This window comes from Falco biarmicus, chromosome 6 (assembly GCF_023638135.1).
Source record: "Falco biarmicus isolate bFalBia1 chromosome 6, bFalBia1.pri, whole genome shotgun sequence".
NCBI lineage: Eukaryota > Metazoa > Chordata > Aves > Falconiformes > Falconidae > Falco > Falco biarmicus.
In genome coordinates, this window is record NC_079293.1 from 27235997 (window position 1) to 27242031 (window position 6035).

A 6035-nucleotide genomic window follows, 5' to 3' on the forward strand; every position below is an offset into this window, starting at 1 on the left:
GTTTCTGTTATGCAGATGATATTGTTCCATCTTTAGATGCAACAGTTTAAAAATGTAGTCATGTCTCAACCCTTTTTTCTCACTGGTAGTTGTGTTTCCTTTTGTTTTGTTTTTTGGGGGTTTTTTTACGTTGGTCCTTAAGTTTCTGAGATTAAGGACTATTAAGCAGTGTTTTTCTATAACTCAGAGAAAAAGTTTGAATATCCAACAATTAATGCTTTTCAAGTTTCCAATCTGATTTCACCCAACTGAAAGACTATAGGCTAAAACTAGATAAGCATTTCAGGTATTTGAACTGCAAAGGGCACAATATTAAAAACTAGACCCAGTGTGGTCAGTTAACCTTGGCTAGGAGCTGAACTCCCAGCCAGCCACTCACTCACCCCTCACAGTGGGACCAGGGGAAAAAATAAGGAAGAAGAGGAATGAGAAAGCTCATAGGCAGAGATAAAGACAGGGAGATTGCTTACCAGCTACTGTTGTGGTAAAACAGATTCGACTTGGGGAAATTAACTTAATTACTAGCCAATTAAAATAAAAATGTAATTAATAATTTTGGTAGTGTGAAACAGGTCAAACATTAACAGCAACACCTTTGGTTTCTCAGGCTCTGCTTCTTGCTTTCACTTCTAATTCCTCTACCTCCTCATGTGGCACAGGCAGGATGGTGGTGGGGGCGATTACGGCCAGTACGCAGTGGTTCCTCTTTGCTGCTCCTTCCTCTCAGCTCCTCTCTTCCCCTGCTCCAGCCTGCGTGCTCCACAGCTGCAGTGGATACCTGCCCCACCACGGAGCTCCTCCTCCTCTGACCTTGGTGTTCCCTCTCCTATTTCTCACTCCTTTTTTTGTTCCCTCTTCCCTGAAACAGGCTGCCCAGGGAAGTGGTTGAGTCACCATCCTGGAGGTATTTAAAAGACATATAGACATGGCACTTAGGGACATGGTTTAGTGGTGGGCTTGGCAGTGCTAGGTTTACAGTTGGACTTAATGATTGTAAATGTCTTCTCCAACTTAAATTATCTGTTTTCCCAGAGGCACCACCATCTCGATTGACAGGGTCGACTGTGTCCTGTGGTGGGGCCATTGGAGCTGGTTGGAACCATCTGGAGCCAGCTGTGTCTGGCATGGGGCTCCCCCAACCTCTCCTTACAGAGACCCCTGCAGCCCCCACTTCATAGGAATTCAGTATTTTCAAAATGAGAATGATCTGTCCTTTAGTAATCTAAGGACTTAAAATAGATGACTCGCCACTGCTTTTGGCTACCCATAGATCAGTCACCACCATTTTCTCTTTTTGCTTGTAGATATGCAAGCATGCATTTTGATAGTATTAAACTGGTATTTGATTTTATTTATTCCTACAGATTCCTGCAATTATTTTCACTGCACTGCACCACTAGAATTGGGTCCTAATTCAGCAAAATTTAACTACTCTAGAATGGCAGGTAAGTATATGCGCTTAAGCACACACAAAAATTTCATGAAGTCGTAAGGTGCAGCCCTGTGTTCAGATGCCAGTCTGACTGGGGTCACTGGTTAAGGAAAGGTTGTCCTACTGGTCTAGCAGCCTTAGATAATAATCCTGTTGCTGACTGAAACACAAAATAAAGAGGTCTTTTGTCCAGGTGGCTTACGCATCTGAGTTTTCTTCTTTAAACAGAGTTTTAGATTGTCTCAGGAGGCCAAATTTTCCTCATTTTGCTCATGAGTGAAATTCTGCTGGCATCCAAGGATATAATAACCACACTTTAATGTTACACAATGCAGAGTTAACATCATATCAAAAAAAGATTGCTATGAAGAGCTATAATTTTATTCATACCGCTGCCATTAAGGCATGCAAACTGGATCTCAGTGTGCTCATCAAGGGGCCACTCTAATTATTAGACCTGTAACCTTTGAGCAGGAAACAAGGTAACAGAACAGCTTTCATTTCTGGAGATCCAAACCACACAATGGCATTTAGCATGGCCATTACTGCAGGCAGACCCGCAGTGCTTGAAATGACTTTCTACTAGACCAACAGTGAAGGGAAACTATGAGCTATCTAAGCTTGAAGGAATTGGACAGATAACGAGAAAATCAAGGAAAAATGAGATCAACAATGGTGTGTATTGTCTCCTTGGTGCAAACACTTACTTCTATTGACATTCATAGGAGATGCATGAATTCAGGTGCAGATTTCTGGGGCTAATTCTTCACTCACAAGCTTTTAAATTGTGCATGAGTGAAAATTTACTGGATGGAGACAAAAGTGACCATAAGCTTCCCCCACTAGCTCAGCATATAGGGCAAATATATTCCCTGAGATTTCCTCTGCAGCTCCAGAGTCATCATTGCATTACTGCTCAATCATGAAACATCCCTTTCCCTTTGCAAAAACAAGGCAGGCTATGAACCGTGGAGAAACAAGGACAAAAAAATCAGATATATCTCATTAATGTATTTGTACATACTGAAAGTTTTGTAAGGTATATCACTTCTTGTCCTAAAAAGGGCCTCCAAAATAAACTTGAGAGCTTGTACTGCAAGGTATTTCTCACTGTTTTGATTACAAAGGGAGCACAGAGGCTAGCTCTGTTGTAGATCCATGTTTGGTCAGATTAATATCACAACTTAAAATTATCCAATGTATCTTTTATGAGACTAAGGGCTTTCACCACTTCCAATACCAACTCTGAGCTATAATCACTTAGGTTTTGCCGCCATAAAAGAATGTTACAGCTACATTACTTTTATAATGGGAAACAAATTTTTATTCTTCCACTGTCTTAATACTTAAAAATAACTATAGTTTTTTTTCTAATTTTCAAATGCCCAAAGAAAATAATGATCCAGGAGAGGCCAGGCATGATAAAAATCTCATTTTAAAGGTGACTACTTGGGAATATTATATTACTGAAAACAGGAATAGTTACTGAACAAGAATTAGGTACTGAACTGGAATGAAATCTGCCAAGAAAAACCAGTGATACAGAAAAGGAAATAAATGTAAAAGGAACAATGGCATAGAGAAAGACTACAAAGTGGAGAGGGCAATAAAAAAGGATAGATTAATAGCGGTCTTGTAATGCATTCCTCTCCAACCATTTCTGTCTGTAGTTTTGCATACTTTCCCTGTTTAGGCTTCGGTCCCACAGATAGGTGTGAGAATAAAAGTTGACTCATGATCAGCTCAACAGGAATGCATTTATGTTTACACTTCATTACAGCTTCAGGATCTGAAGAAGTGGGAGTGACCTACTTCTTACTGTTTGTAAATAGTTGAGGTTTGTGAGTGCTGAGACTCAAAGGGAAAATGTGTGTTTACATGGATGGCAAGGATCTAGAGTCAGAACAGCTAATGAAGCTATTGAAATCATAGCAAACTACTTCTTCAGAGACTTATCTAATCTCTAACATTGATTAGAAGGCCTTAATACAGCACATACTATATTCTGCCTGGAATTGCCTCGGATTGTGCTTACAAGCAATTGCCTTCAAAGACAGGAATTTTGGCCAAGTGACTCGAGTGCCTCATCCAGTGTTATAATTTTAGGGGTCGAATCACCTACAGTACTTTTACCCTTGTTTTAAAAAGTGCTGAGCACCTGCAATTACCATTGAAGTCAGAAGACTCAGTATTTAGAGGGTCAACACCATATCAAACTGAATCAATGCTAATAAACCGCTTTGTGCAAAACCCAGGAATGTATTTCTTGTGTAGGCAACAAAAGCCATGTTCAGCTGGGGAAGACCTGACCTTCACTGGGTTATCTGTATTCCAATATGTTTTAAACCTTCTATGTGCTTGGGAAAGGAGTTGGAAGTGGGGTGAAGTTGAACTAAACAGACATTTCATAGACATGGCTCACGGACTAAGGGAATGATACTTGTGTGTATATATCAAAAGACAAGAAAGGTGATGGTGTACTGGAAAGTGTGGAACCTGGACACAACATAGACGGTACAGAATACAGGGTGGATACTGTCATGGTTTCAGCTGAGATAGAGTTAATTTTTTTCCTAGTAGCTGGTACAGTGCTGAGTTTTGATTTTAGTATGGCAATAATGTTGATAACACACTGATGTTTTTAGTTGTTGCCAAGTAGTGTTTATACTGTCAATGACTTTTCAGCTTCTCAGGCCCTGCCAGCGAGGGGGCTGAAGGGGCACAAGAAGCCGGGAGGGAGCAGAGCCAGGACAGCTGACCCGAACCGGCCAAAGGGATATTCCATACCATAGAGCGTCACGCTCAGTATATAAACTGGGGGGAGTTGGTCGGGAGGGGCCGATGGCTGCTCGGGGACTGGCTGGGCATCGGTCAGCGGGTGGTGAGCAGCTGTACTGTGCATCACTTCGGGTGGGGTTGAGGGTGGGGTTTTTTTACCCTTAAGTATTTTTTCTCTTTCTCTTTTTGTTATCTCCCTTTTCATTACAAGTATTATTATTAATGTAGTGATACTGGTATTATATTTTACTCTGTTTCAGTTATTAAACTGTTCTTATCTCAACCCATAGGCTTTACCTTTTTTTTCTGACTCTCTTCCCCACCCCACTGGGGAGGGGGGAATGAGGGAGTGGCTGCATGGTACTCAGTTACTGGCTGGGGTTAAACCATAAGAATACTGTACCTACTTAACATGTTGGTGAGCTCTGGCAATTAAATGCAGAAGCAGCTATGTGCTATTCTAAAATCCTAACATTCCTTGTATCAGCTGGCCCATTTACACTTTTTCTGTGTTCTGCCAGAGCTGGGAAAACAGTCTTTCCTTGTCGTGTCGTCTCACCACCTCCAAAATGTTCAACTCAGCAGGCAGGTGATGTAGAGAGAATGAAGAGAGTGGGAGCCCGAGCATGTGTTAACACTGTGTGTAGCTATAGATCTGACACATTCCCTCTGAGAATTTCTCCACTTCCCCACGCTCTTCCCTAGGCAGATAAAATCCACACTGCTTCAACACAGGGAAGTACAGATGAGAAATACAATCATATTCCCAGCCTCATAGCCTCCAGTGAAAGTACTGTCTAGTGAAAGGGCACTCATGAGGCAGAATCCTCCTCTGGCCTCTTACATGTGCTTAGATTTACTTGCCTGCAGTCAGGTTTTTGTCTTCAGGACTGATCAAAAGCATACTTTTTAGTGTAAAAGCTAAGAAATGCATTTGGAAACAAGTAACAAAGTTTATATTTTTGCCATCAAATTTGCACTGGAAATCATCCCTCTTGAAGTGCTGTACCACCACTTAGCACACAAGAAACATAATCAAAATAAATCAAATGGAAGACATTTTATTTGTGAAGCAAGATCGTGTAAACTTGACTGGACTTTTATCTAATGAAAACGTTTCTAAACTCATGCTTCTCTTTGTGTTGTCCCTTCTAGCTGTATCATTGCCACCTTAATCTGGACAGACTTTACCTGTTCATTTAGGTTTCTCTAAAGCTTTAACTACCCCAAAGTCCAGAGTGGTGTATCACAAGTCCGTGTGAGTTTTTCCATTACCCTTTTGTTCAGAGCAGATTCCTTATAAGACCTGATGCCCTCCATGATTCTTGGCTGATGAGGATTTGTACCCTGACATCTTAACTCACCCATTACATGTCCTACCTTTTATATTTTGTACCAGTACTGAGGAAGGTGCAAATTCTCAAAGGTGCATGAAGTCTTATATCTTACTCTGCTAAGTGAAGCTGGCAGTTCCTATGTATATCACTTCATCTAGTTAAAGTGACCAAGCGCCTGTTACACTGACTTCAAGGATAAGGAAATTACCTCATCTGAATGTATGTCAGCTGTGCTTCCTGATCTCTGAGGAAATACTGAAGAAAATATAAATATGCCTGCAGTGTCTGATGTCAGCCATGATCTGCTCCGGTTTAGGTTTCTATATTTCATTTGAATTCACACTGCATTAACCATATATGAAGTGTGCATTATGTGAGGATTTAGGTGTTGCTTTTCCTTCCTTTTTTTCTTTAGCAGTACAATAATCCAATATTTTATATCACCAGTTTCTCTGCCTTCCTTGTGACTGCTCCAAATTCATGCAGAT

At 40.9% G+C, this 6035-nt stretch overlaps 1 long non-coding RNA gene across 1 annotated transcript; it reads left to right on the plus strand.

Annotated features, from left to right (window-relative positions):
* The first annotated feature begins 789 nt into the window (after positions 1-789).
* Positions 790-4314, plus strand: LOC130151926 (uncharacterized). The gene is made up of 3 exons (XR_008822807.1): positions 790-904; positions 1365-1445; positions 4118-4314. It is a non-coding gene; the product is annotated as an uncharacterized LOC130151926 (long non-coding RNA).
* Positions 4315-6035: the final 1721 nt, after the last annotated feature.